The sequence below is a fragment of the Lycorma delicatula genome, chromosome 10 (assembly GCF_047948215.1).
Source record: "Lycorma delicatula isolate Av1 chromosome 10, ASM4794821v1, whole genome shotgun sequence".
In the NCBI taxonomy this organism is placed as follows: Eukaryota; Metazoa; Arthropoda; class Insecta; order Hemiptera; family Fulgoridae; genus Lycorma; species Lycorma delicatula.
This window is the reverse complement of record NC_134464.1, coordinates 76,036,458-76,051,268: the sequence shown is the minus strand read 5'-3', so window position 1 is coordinate 76,051,268 and position 14,811 is coordinate 76,036,458. Positions and strand designations below refer to the sequence as shown.

At 30.6% G+C, this 14,811-nt stretch overlaps 1 protein-coding gene across 1 annotated transcript in view; it reads left to right on the top strand.

Annotated features, from left to right (window-relative positions):
• Positions 1 to 14,811, top strand: part of LOC142331586 (uncharacterized) — a 188,053-nt gene that overhangs the window by 75,645 nt on the left and 97,597 nt on the right. The window lies entirely within an intron of this gene.

Genomic DNA, 14,811 nt, shown 5'->3' with positions numbered 1-14,811 from the left:
GGTTAACTTCGAGAGTCTCGGCCTTTTATCCGGAGGTCCCGGGTTCGAATCCCGGTCAGGTATGGCATTTTCACACACGCTACATCATTCATCTCATCCTGTGAAGCATGCCTAACGGTGGACCCGGAAGTTAAACAAAAAAAAAAACTTAGGTTAACAGATACTTTTATACAGATTTGAATAGTAGATTATGGATCCGGTGTTTTTTGGTAGTTCTAATTCCGGGAATTAGTGGCAGGCAATAAATTAAATAAGATCCGACCGGTGGCAGACCTGTCATCCCGGTAAGCGGGAAGGCTCGTTAGAGTGAAAGGACACTACGCCGGACTGTGTTATGCATCATTGTGGTATCCGGTCCGGGGGAGAGGGAAAAAAGTTAGGTTAACTCACAGAACCCACCGGAATGGTTTAGTTGTTAACTCGTCTTCGCAAATCAGCTGATTTCAAAGTCGCAAGTTCTAAGGTTCAAATCCTAGTAAAGGCAGTTACTTTTATGTGGATTCGAATACAAACCGTGGATACCGGTGTTCTTTGGTGGTTGGGTTTCAATTAACCACACATCTCAGAAATGGTCGACATGAGACTGTGCAAGACTACACTTCATTCACATTCATACATATTGATTCCGGAGGCTAAACAGGAAAAAGAAAGGCTAGGATAGGTTTCCTTTTTAGAGATGGGGACGTCTATATATACATATATACTGCTATAAAAATCCAGTTCTAATTAATATTATTAAAGAAAGAATTAAAATTATCTATTTTGACAACGTAATTAACTGCTTAAAAAATCTTCCATTGATTTTATCTAGAAAAATATTCAACGGAGATTATTCCCCACAAAAAAAGGAATCATAAAAAAACAATCGGTCAGAAATTATCATTTGATCAATTGTTGAGTTATTCTATTTGTCTCATTCTTTAACTAATTTTAATACAAACAAATATTTTAATGTAATACTTAGGTACTGTAAGATGAGGTCCCAGTTCAATATTTTTTATTCTTTTATCTCATCTATTACACGACACGCTTTTCAAATAAACCATATTTAAATTAGATTACGTGACGTTAAATAACAATCTTCATTTACAAACAATGAATAAATAAAAATGAAAAATGTAAAAACAGAATTAGAATAAAAACAAAAAGAAAGAAATTATCATAATTATACCTTTTAAACTCTTCTAGATTGTTGGGAAGTGTAGCAGTTTGTTAAGTTTTAATAGGTTTATAATAAGTGTAATAATTTTATTCTCTTCTCTCTCTATCTCAACATATATATATATACTTCTTAGGATTTTTTTTCATACGAAACATAGTATATGCAATGTACAATAGAAATTAAAACAACTCTTTCGTCGTTTATGTGTTTCATAATTTATAAACAGATAAGAATAACAAATCTAACAGTTAAAAAATAAGTTCCATCATATTTTAATATAACTATTAGGTTATACAAATTTAATCAGAATGTAAAAAATCTAGAAACGATGTTACTGAACTGTTTAAAAATGAACTGAAGTTTAAAAATGAATTCTACCGCCAACAACAATCGTAAAATTGCAAAATCATCGGATTTTTTTTGAATCTATTTATTTTCTTATAAAAAAAAAATTAAAAATTACTTATGTAATTTTTTTCTTTCAAAAACAAAAAAAAAATGGTAAAAAAAAGATAAATTAGGTTTCCATAAATCAGAACTCTCATAAGATGTAAATAAAAAATGCTGATAGGTAACACAGTTGTAGGATTTTTCTGATGCACGGCTTACACACAATTTAATTTAAAATATTTGACATTTTATTTAAATATAATATTTTCTGTTTATTTAATTCAATGATTCTAACTAAAGCGCGTGCGCATATCATTTTTCATTCGCGCGGGTGTGGCGGTACTAGCGTCCACTTTAAATACCTTTTTACACTTTAAATATTATTCATTTATTTAATTCTACCGCTCACCTGAGACGTTACAACATAAAGAGTGGCCGGGAAGTCATCGAACCCCCTAAAGTTAGAACTAAAAATTTGTAGAATTGAAATGAAAAATGTGATATAATAACGAGTTACTTGATTTACTCACTTTATACATAGTATTAATTTTAATGGTCCAGTGGGTCTGCGAGTTTGTTCTCATGTTGCACGTGTCTATACGTCGCCACGTCCTCTGTGACATCTAACGGAGGATTTCTGGTGTTACGTTACGGAAGGCGTCCCTCACAATGCCACACAATTCTTCATTTGTAGTGTAGCGAAGTATAGATACGTGTGCCTTGATAATTCCCCATAATAGACTGTCTGGTATGGGGAGATCAGGACTTTGTGGTGGCCATGATAACGAGCTGGTGACGCTGGAGTACCGTGGCCGATCCAACGTCCTGGAATTTTTTATACAGAAACGCGCGGGCTCATGAAGAAAAATGTACAGATGCTCCATACTACTGCAGACATACTCGTTCCTTGAAATCCTTCTCTTGAAACTGTAGTATTAACCATGCCTCCAACGTCTCTAAATAAGTGTGTGTATTCACTAGCCTTAAAAAAATAAGGACCAAACAAACGACGAGCCGTCATTCCAGTCCATATAATGACGGGCGGTGGACTTCTTTCCAACTCTGTCTTTTATAAGGATTTTCTTTCGCCCAAAACAACACCTTTCAGGCACGTAAACTGCGATAGATGGCACATTCATCAATAAAAAGCACCTTTCAACGGTGCACTGCAGCGGGGAATTTTTTTAATAAAGCCCGGCAGGATACAACGCAACGTTCGTCTGCATCTGACAGTTCTATGATGAACATCGAAAGATATGACCTAACTTTCAAGTCCTTTTTCAAATGATCTTGCTATCGTCCGCAGTAAATGAAGTTCAGCTGACCATTTACGAGTTGATTTCATTGGGGATTGTTCAATGTAAACTGTAACAGCAGCACATTTGTCTAACCGGGTTATTTTCGTCCACTCCGCGACCTATCTTTAACACTGCCTAATTAAACGCACGTTTTTCTAAGACAACATTGTTACACTTCGTGGTGCCGGCTTATTAAAGCGTTGCCGAAACATATTGCTAATTAGCTCATTGTTTGATTCGTATGTTGTCGTTCATGAACCTATACAATCATCACTTACCGCTCCTCAACGTAGTAATTACTCGTGTCACCCATTTAGCAGAACTGTCTTTTACTCAGTGTGTGACGTAAAAAATTGTTGCCAACCGAGCCCAACGAAAATACCGTATGTTCTAAACACATATCCTAACTCATATTTTACGTTAATTTTAGGGGAACGGTGACTTCCCGGCCATACTGTAGAAGACGACTATAGCAGCTGCACGTCAGTGATACACTAGCGCTCATTATGTGAGATGAGGTACTAATGACACACTATACCCACTTAGCCACTACTTTATTTAAAGAATTTTTGGAGTGATTGTGCGATTTTGCAAAGGTTTTTTCTGGAAATATTATTTTTTAATTGTTAACAATGTGCCTACGAAAAATAAGACATTAATTAGGCAAAATTTCAAGATACCGAGGGTGACATTGCTCTACAGTCTCACCTTCTTGACCTTTTAAGTTGAAAATTTAATGACATCAATGTCCCATATATAAAAGTAATCTGATCAAGTTTGGTCAAAATCGGTTGAGTAGTTCTGGAGATATAAGGTAACTTAGGGTACGACACCTAACACCGAACACATACGAACATCGGGAAAATTTCCATCCGATTTTTTGAGTTCTTTAAGTGTCATAACGTGCAGATTCGGTGAAAACCGTATATGCCTAAATTGGACTGATTACAATACTTTCCCTTCTGTACCTGCAGCTCTGCTATAGGGGGGAAACCATTAATTAAAAATTAATTAATTATTTGAAAAATTGAACAGTCAACAATCTATGCAATGAGCTACATGGGCAGAATTAAATCCTCATGAAACGGTGGAAGGTAACTTTCAACACCGATTTAGTTTCAATGTATGGTGGCCTTCTTTACAATCAGCTGTTTGGTCCGTTCATATTCTTCTTACTTTTCCTGTTTAACCTCCGGTAATTACCGTTCAGATAATACTTCAGAGAATGAATGAGGATAATATGTATGAGTGTAAATGAATTGTAGTCTTGTACAGTCTCAGTTCAACCATTCTTGAGATGTGTGGTTAATTGAAACCTATCCACCGAAGAACACCGGTATCCACGATCTAGTATTCAAATCCGTATAAAAGTAACTGCATTTACTAGGATTTGAACGCTGGAACTCTCGTCTTCCAAATCAGCTGATTTGGGAAGACGCGTTCACCACTAGAACAACCCGATGGGTTTGGACCGTTCATATTACCTGACCGTGTAAATGCTGAGGTCTACTTGCATTCTGTTCAAGAAGAATTACCGCAACTGCTTGAAGATATTCCTCTAGTTAATTTTTCTAATTTTTCTTTGTTTTATTCAACTTTCCTTAAACAATTTTGTTAATAATAAAATTTTGTACAAGTTTTGCTTAAAAGTTTTGTGTGTTTATTACCCACTTAACAAAGTTATTGTACGTCAAACATAAGTAACAGGGTTGTTTACCTCATTTATTGGTTTTCACCCCAGATTTCTCAAAATCTCCTTCGGTTGTGGTTCTGGGATCTATTTTATAAGATCTTTCAGGTTAATAATAACCTGAAATAACTCTGATAAGAGATTATTAATTGTGCTCCTTAATTAACGTCCTAAAAATTTATTACGACCTCGTTTCACCGGAGTAGCTGAAATACGAGTGAATCTTTCACTAGCCGTAACTCGTAAACAAAGCATTTTAGAACATATTTTTATATGAACTTTTTCCATTATTTTCACGAGTAGAATAGGGTATGAAAGTTTCGGAAGAACTTCGTGATACAAACTGTATATAGTTTAAAATATTTTTCTTTTGGAATGATTTTTTATTTTTAATATAAATTTGAACTAGAATGTTTTATGCAGAGTAACATTGAAAATTATTATTTTATCGGCAATTAAAAAAAAAGTATTAACAACCGGAAAGTGTGAGAATGTACTAATATACATAAAATAAAACGGAACCATTTGTGTAGCAATTATCATGCTGGTTTTTAAAACAGCTCCGGTTCGATTCCCAATAAGAGGTTGTTACTTTGTTTTACCAATCATTTAATAAAATTCATTTTCCTGTTAAAGCATATTAAAGGTTCGCATAGTAAAAATAAAATATTAGCATTAATAATTACGTTAAAAAACTTTCACGTCTTATATTTATTTGAAGGGAAATACAAAATTAAGATAAACCGTGAATTTTTTTTATAATGAAGTCATAAAAACGTTTGTTATAGGAAAGTTATCCTAAAACGCTTGGTGATCGGAATGATATTTATTCGATATAATTTGTAGGAATAAATTATATCATATAATGAAATCAATACATTCAAATAGATATTTTCATATATGATACATTGTTATCACAAAAAAGACAGCTAATATTATCACGTACATAGAATAACTCATAGTTTCCTTTCTTCCCTTTTATAAAATTATCGTTTGTTACAACTAAAACCTTTCTATATAGTTTATTTAACGTAGAATACAGCATAACCAAAAAATAAGTATGGTTCCATTTATAATGATATAAAGGGACAAAACACAAATGAATAGTCGATTACATGACGAAATAAGCTAATAATAATAATAATAATAATAATAATAATAATAATAATAATAATAGTAACAAGAAGCAAACAGATGATTATTAACTTATAGAAAAAGCGTCAATGATTGGGAGAAAACAGTAACATCAAAATGTAGTTCAATAATGATGAAATTAGTAACACTGTATTATAAAGTAATCTTAAAATACAATAAATTTGCAGTTGTTTGTAACTACTGCCTTTTGTATAAAATTATTTATTTTTATTTTGTTGATCACAGAAGTTTTATAAAAAAATTTATATTTAACATAATTTATATTAAAAATATATTAAAATTTTTTTAAATAAAAAATTTAATGATAAATTAGTGAATGAATCGTGTAATGATTCCGCATCCTTCCTTCTTTAGCAGTCTTTAATCATTAAATGGTCGCATACATGTAGCTTTAAGAGGTAGTCTCTCAACCTGAGTAAAAGTACACCGAATGATTGTGTGCAGCATGAACACACAATCGTTCATTTAAGAAGATGCCTTAAGCTATTTTTTGGGGGCGAATTTATCTCCTAAAATGGTTCTTTTAAGAACAAACAGTCCAAAGATAACCTTACCCTATTAAAGAGCATTTGTATATGGGTCTGTATATGTATTAGTCCCCCTTAGATTAGACCGAAATGTACCGATCAATAGCGGAAAATCCCGATTCGTTACTACATGTCTCGTGGTGGTTAGGTGTATACTTATGTTACTATATAGTGCGCATATCACATAAATATCGATATATATATATATATATATATATATATATATATATATATATATACGAAATATATATCTATATAAATAAAAATGTAATTGTTAGTTTGTTCAAAATCTTATATCTCCGAAAGTTCTTCACCGATTGCTTTGAAATTTTGACACAACGCTGCATTCGAATATGCGAGTGTTTTATATACCTACTATTTCCATACCTAAAATGTCACAGCTGTGACAGGTGAAAACAGCGCTAACAGCGCAATTTTATTTTTAAAACAGCGCTATCTGTTGAACGTAAAAGCAACACACACTATACTAAATATTATAAGATTATCTTTTCAATGTTTCCGATATGTGTGTCCGCTATAAACTAAAAAATTACTGGACCGATTTACGCGCGAGGAAAAAGGGAGAAAGGGAAAATCGGAAAAAAGAAAAATCGAAAAAGGTAATAAGGGAAGAAGGGGAAAACTGGGAAAAGGAAAAATGGGAAAAGAAATGGGAAGGGGAAAAGAGAAAAGGGGAGAGGGGAGAGGGAAAAAGATAAGGGGAAAGGAAAATAAGGGAAAGTGAAATTGGGGAAGGAAAGTGAAAGGAAGAGAACAATGGGGTAATGGGGAAGGAAAAGGGAATGAGGTAAAAATGAAAATGGGAAAAGAGGAAAAGGAGAAAAAGGAAAAGGAAAAAACGAATGAGGGGAAGGGACAAACGGTAAAAGAAAGAAAGGGTAAAGGGAAAAAGGGAAAGGTTAAATTTTGTGAAGTTCCGTAATGTTTATTTTGTTAATATTTTATCAAACTTTCAATTGTGTTCATTTAATCTACATATATACTCAAATCTAGCAATAGCGAAGCATTACCGGGTCTGCTAGTTAATAATATACTTTTTTATTTATGTAACTGTTTTCCTTCGTAAAATAATGAACTACTACCAAAAAGTAGAAAACGGAATGTACAGATCACTAGCGGAAAATCCCAATTCGTTAGTATCAATTTCGAGAGTTAAATTTCTAATTTAACTTCGTTATATCAATTTTCATCATTCAAAAAAAAATATATTTACACGAGAGGTAATCAATTTTGGACACTTAATAATCCTATTCCAAGACGCCGCCCGCCAGGACAACCCGCCCGGAAGGGCTAGCTGCGGAGTGCGTGCCTATGGCACGCCTCTGCAGCTAGTAGTTCTCATATCTTGCTTCTATTCTTCCTTGATCTTTTAATTAATATTTTTTCCCTGTTACAGTTTCATGCTTAGAATTTAAAAATCAGTAACTACCAGTGAATTTTAAACTTTTTCTAAGGATAAGAGTGGTACCTGTCAAGTGGCTGTACAAAGTTAAATAGCTTAACTGCCTAACCGTTAAAATTCAATCTGAGAGGCATAATGAATGGAAATGCTAATGCATTACAACTGACTTTTAAAAACTTTTATCTGTATTTTAAGGACCGATATAATTATTTTATAAGCTCTTGTTATAGAACATCAACTTACATATATTTCTATAAAAAAATTGTAAAATGACAAAAATTATTTGGTGGTCATTTCTATTAAACAATAAAGAATTGTAATTTGAAGATATTAAGGGACAGTAAACTGTACATATTAAATCTAAAACAATTAGATTTATGATCAGTGAAACTGTAAACCTACGGTAATAGTCTCGCAGGTATCATTTCTTCCATTCAAAACAGAATTTCTGTAATATAAATAAAACTGTTTTTGACAAAACAATACTGATATAAAGAAAGACAAGACACTACATTTTTATTAGAAAAATCTGTTATTAATTTAGAATTTTCTTTAAAAAAGAATACATGTTAAATATATGCAATAGAAAATAGATATACAATAATAGATAATAAACAATGTTTAAGCGTTCCATATAATAAGTAAAATAGAAAAATTTGTTACAAAACTCTTACCCGCCCGATTTCATTTATTAAACAAGGATTAATCATAAGAATTGTATTGTTTCTGTAAACGTGATATGTATTAAATATAAATGAGATCAAGCCGGATTCAAAACCTAGTAAAAATAGTTACTTTTATACGGATTTGAATTTTAGATCCTGGATACGTGTTTTTTTTGGTGATTGGGTTTTAATTAACCACATTTCTCAGGAGTGGTCGACCTATGACTGTAAAAGACTAAACTTCATTCGCATTCTTACATATCATCCTCATTCATCTCTGAAGTGCGTGATTCCGGAGGCTAAACAGAAAAAGAGAGATAAAGAAAAGATGTAAGAGAATGGAGGAAAATTTTCAAAATTAAAAAACTATTGATTGATTGATTGATCGATTAAAAAGGATATGAAATGAAAAATAATTATGATTATACGAGCAAAATATCCACCACTAATCAGAGCGCCCACTTTTAATATATTTTATAAAAATGGTTAAGTAAACTCTCACTAACAAATATAAGTGTTTAAGTTCATTATTTTCTGTTTAATTTCTTTAATTTATTGATAAAATCATTATGTGATTTGCTTTTCGGGCGGAGACCTTCTACATCGGACCCGTTTGAAGTTGATCACCCTATAATTATTATAGAAGTACAAAATAAATAGGGATAAAAACAGTATAAAAAAGAGAGTTTCAAAAAACATTTATAAAAGCATTATATTTTTAACATTAATAGTTTTTGTTTAATGTAATAATAATGATTATTTTATTAGATACAACGTAAAGAAGTTAAGAAAGAAAATAACAGAGTTAAAATTTCTTCAGTAGATATTAAATTCGGTTGTAATAGAGATCGGTTAAAAATAGTGTGAAATTTAGTAATAAGTAGTTAATTATAAAATTACTGTTATTTAATAAACATGAACTTCCGTTTTCAGTCATGTTTATGAATAGCTGATTAACTTTCAATTTCAGAGCTTTGTTAACCGTATACTGTTGTATAATTATCAAACGGTTTCATTACTATAGGGTTAAATTCTTCAATAATTATATTACTGGGGTTAAAAAAAAGTAAAACAAGGTCACTGTAAAAGAAGATACTTGTTTATTAAAGAAAAAAAGATTATTCTTCTTTTTATAGTACTATGACCATTAATGATCTTTGGCTCTATTATGCTAGCTAGCTACGATGTTTCATAACATAACCTTACTAACAGCTGCTTAGAATAATGCAACGTTAGTTTTTACAGACTTTTCGAAGAAAGGTACGATATTACTTTCGATCGCATGCTGGGATTGGGGATTAAAATTAATCTTTTTTTAAATTTTGAGATATGAAAAGTACGAAAATATAATTAAAATAAAATGGGATTTCCTTATTTGGAGCTTTTTCGGTAAGACGGTACCACTTTTTCTTTTTTTTCTCAAAAATACCAATAAAAACGCGCATTTTTACAATTATATAACAATATCCAAGTAAGATTTTTACCGAAAAAAGAACTAATTTTCTATATTAACCATCAATCTTAGCATTCTATAATTTTTTTATTTCTACTTGTGGATTTTATTCAAACATGGGTCTTCCAAATGTACCTGAGAGAGGTTCAATATAAGAATTATTGCTTATAATTATAAATATAATCTAACCAAACTCAAAGTGCACTCGCTAACCTTGACTAGTGAGCGTAGGTTATGTTTGGTTAGATTACATGTATAATTTCTTTGCAAATACCCACTGATTTGGAAGAAAAAAGGAAAAAAGTGGTACACGATTCCCGAAAAAGGTTCCCTTATATATATATAAGCCTATGAATAAAGGTTTGTGGCTCTAAAACTGCTAAATGAATTTGATTGAAATTTAGATATGATGTGTATCTGAAGTTGTGCATGTGAAAATTTGATGAACATTGAGTCTTTCCTGAGTTACGCTCAGTTTAAGGCCAACAACAGACAATGTAACCTCAAATTGAAGTATTTTTTTGGTCGCATGGTGTTATTGGGGAGGTGACAATGGATTTTCTTTACGTTTTTAAGTATGTAGATTACAAAAATGCCATTCATGTATAAAATTTTGCGGCTCGAAAATCTCCAAAAATACTACATAAATTTCATTGAAATTTAGGTATGCTGTAGTAGTGTATGTGAGGTTTTGCACGTGGAAATTTGATGAAGATTGTTTTAGTCGTTCTTCAGTTACGCTAAATTTAAGGTCGAAAACAGATAACATAACCTCAATTTCAAGTTATGTTAACTTTGTACTGGTGTATTTTTTAAAAATGCTTATGCAGTGTCGCAGTGGTAAGCGAGTTTAACTTGATGTTCATGTGTAGGGTTTACTCGTTATTTTTAATTATTTCATCAAATTACGGTTATAATAATTTATTTTTGTTACAAACAGAAAATATATATTAATACTAAAAAAAAGAGTTATATCTCTTATTTTCTATAATATAGTATAATGTATAGCTACACAGTATACAATAATCAAATTTTGTAGATATAAAAATTTCCTGATCATCTTTAACTAAAAAGTACAATTTTAACAGTTAAAAATCCCTTACGCTCATACATGTTGGCATGTATATAGTTTGATGTCTCACGCTGTAAGAACTGATTTGTATGAAATTTGGCCCGATGATTTGTAAATTACGGCGGAGAACATTTTCAGCAGATTATTTAATTGTTTGTAAATTGATTTTATTGTTTTGTCTATATTATTTTTCTATTATATTTCATTCTTTTGTTTTACAATATTTAAAATTTTTCTTCTTTTAATTTAGTTAAAATTGCCGTATTTTTTGATTTTAATAAACTTCGAATTTTTACGTTTGTATTTAGTTTCTGTGGACTTTATTATAACATTTTACTCAAAATCAAATTTTTTACAGATTTAATACAAAATTTCATCAAACTCGATTTATCCAGTCAAAAGTTGTTAAGCATCAAACATTTTAACGCACGTACGTACGAACTCTTTTTTTTTGTTTTTTGGGGTTCCGGGTCATGAAACGTCAAGAAAAAATCTGTACTCCATTTTTTGACTGATTACCACTTGACAGCTAGCTTGACAGCTAGCTGTAGAGGTATGATAAAGTAAAAAATCACATTATTTCCGAAAAACCTGTTATTCAATAACTGTAGGTGTCCTTGAAAGTACTTAGTACCTTCAATTTACGGTAACGTAATAAATTTGTAATTATTCAATATCATAATCGGTTCATCAAAATGAAACATACCATTATATATATATATTTACTTACGGAAGTACGACGTAAAATTATGTATCGTTTATTATCTCATTGTTATGGAGAGAAGGTTGCATTTTTAAAAATCATCTTTCATCTATTTATAAATAATCCTTTTCTGAATCCGTTATTATTATGACCTTCTTTATCATTTATTTATTTTCTAATATTTAATATATATATCCTATACAGATTCATTACTATACTATATTATTACAAACCTAATGTTACAATTCATATTTTTTTCTATAACATATTATATATTTTTCCTTTCACACGTTTTATTTTACGTAGATTTAAATTATTTTTTTTTTTGGTCGTGACTTGTTTCTTTTTTTTTTAAACAAATTTAAATATTACTTTGTTTTTATTTTATTAGTTACAGGATATAATTTAAACTATTTTTTCATGGTTTATTTATTTATTTACTTTTATTTATTAGCCTGAACTGATATAATCTATAAAAAATATTTCGACTTCTTCTACATTGCCGAATTGAATTGATTAAGATTAACATAACCTTGTCCCAGTAACATGACATTATAAAAAAAGAAGACTGGATCTATAATAGTGAAATGTCTCCTTTTTTTAGTGGATTAGAAATCCACTAAAGTAATTGATTATTTTACTTATTTTGTAAAGACTTGTCTATAAAGTAACTAAATAAATAAATTAATTAGCGAATTTTTATAAGTCTACCTAATATTGGAGAAATAACAAAATTCACTTAATAAACAGGATAAAAAATTCAGGTTTCTCTTATTTCCCACCATTTTTCTTCTTATTTAAATAATTTCATTTCATTGCTAAATTTTTTCATAACACTGAAAAAAGTTTCATAACACTGAAAAAAGAATAACTTTCTCAATTTATGGCAATGTGAAATTAAAAAAAAAAATCAAAATATGGATTTTTTCTCTTTGTTCTCCCTCAATAAATATTTTTTTCAACGATTTTCCGTTATATCTTTTTTCAAGTAATAGCTATTTCAATCAGGTATGGTTATTTTGACTTTCGTGGCATCATTGCTCTAGAGCTACACCATAAGAAGGAAAGTATAGTAATCAGTTAAAAAATGGGGTATGAATTTTTTTCATTTCTCAACGTTTCATGATCCAAGGATCCAAAAAAAAACAAGAAAAATTTGTAGTATTGTATGTGTGTTGACGTATTTGAAGCTTAATAATTTTTGAATGGATAAACCGATTTTGATAAAAAGAGGCTTGCGTATGTGGGGCAATTTGTTGGTAAAATTTTGGGGTCAATATATTCAGGGGGTGGGGTAGACCGGTTTGGTTTATTGGTGAACTCATTATCTTAGATCAGCTAAAAAAAAAAAAAAATCGAAATCGAGAGAGCTAAGGTTCAGCTAAAAAAAAAATCTTTTGAAATCGAGAGAGCTAAGGTTTAAATCCTAGTAAAGGCAGTTACTTTTATACGGATTTGAATACTAGATCGTGAATCCCGGTGTTCTTTGGTGATTGGATTTAACGATCTAATCCAAGATCGTTTCGTTGGGATCAATTTTCTTAAAATGTTGTCAACAAAATTCCAATTTATATTAAGCTCAATACAGGCGTACACGCTTATCTTTCCATTTAAAAAAAATCTGCTTCCAAAATCTCTCTCTTACCCAAATACCGATAAAAGCTATCTTTTTTTTATTTTATATTTTTTAACCGAATTTTTGTTATCCCTTCCTAAGCATAGTAGTAGAATAAGTGGCTCAGAAAAAAATAAAAATACTTTGGCGGTAATATTGGCCGCCTACACTTTTAGATCACTCAAAGTTTCGAGTCCTGTAGTTACCAAACTGTTGTTCTAAAAAAAATACAATATAATGATATCTTTAATAACTGAAAAGGCTTTAATTTTTATTTATCATTATTAATCTAAAAGACATTAACATGCCTGTTAGAATGACCGACATGCGCTATACTTTAACTGTATAGCGCGGGCGAAGACGCAACGGGGGATTCTCCTCTCTCTCACTCTCTCTCTCTTTCTCTATATATATATATATATATAAAATGTACAAAATTAAAATCTGAAACCAAATAAAAGATTTATTTATCCGAAAATATCACTTAATCCGAGATGTAATACATTTTTTCATCATCAATACTACTTGTTTATTTATCAGTGTTTATAAAAACGAATGCTGCGATGTTTTTAACCAACTTCAAAAAAGGAGTAAATACTCAATTCTTAATTATTTTTTCTTTATATCCCCAGATTGGAGTTTTACAGCGTAATGATACGTAGATCATTAAAAAATATCGCCAAATAAATATTCAAGTAAATCAACTGGAAAACTTAAGAGTAAAAAAATTAATTAAACAATTCTCAAGCACTCTACAAGATCTTATACTTTACACTAGGTAACCCTTCACATCATTTTATTACATTTTTTTTTTTATCACCCCAGGGTTCTCTTTGTATTTTCTTAAACGACTTTTTTTAACAGACTACATTTATTATAGGGTTATATTTTAAATCAAAATGAAACAAAAAAATCAAAATAAAACCGTTTTAAAAACAAACTGACCTAAACACCAATATAGTATTTTTTTACGTGTCCTTTAAAATGTTACGTTTTAAAGTAAATTCCTAAATAAGGACAGATCGGCGAGCCTACCTGTCCTACCGGACGTACTGCCGGTAGGCGAGGAGGCTCGATAGAGAAAATGGACAGCCCCGGACTGTGTCGTACTTCGTTGTGGAATCCGGTTCACGGGAGGGAAAAAAATAAAAAAAATAAGGTTAGATTAATAAGATATCTAAATAAGTAGATTCCAATTTATAAGTATACTTCTAAATTGAACGTAGTTCTCTGAGTCAATGTTATTTATTCTATAAAAATAACCACACCTGATTTTAAAAAAATTGAAGAAAAAAATTCAAATAAAAATAAATCCAGATTGTTTTTTAAATCTTTCAAAATGGGTAATGACGTTTAGAAGTGATTAGGCAATTGATTTTTTTTTAATAATTTCTTACATGTTTATATAAGTATAATGTAGAACATTATATAAGCATTAAAAATTATTTGTTTAGATTTTTAATTTCGTTTTAAAGAAATTGTTCAATAATAAAATGAAATTGTACAGATTAACAGAAAAAATTACTCAGAAATAAAATAAAACATCTAGAATTTTTTATTGTTATTATTAGCTCTCGGACGTGCCTATGGCACGCCTCCACAAATAGGCCCTCCGGGCGGGTTGCCCTGGCGGGCGGCGTCTCGGAATGGGATTATTA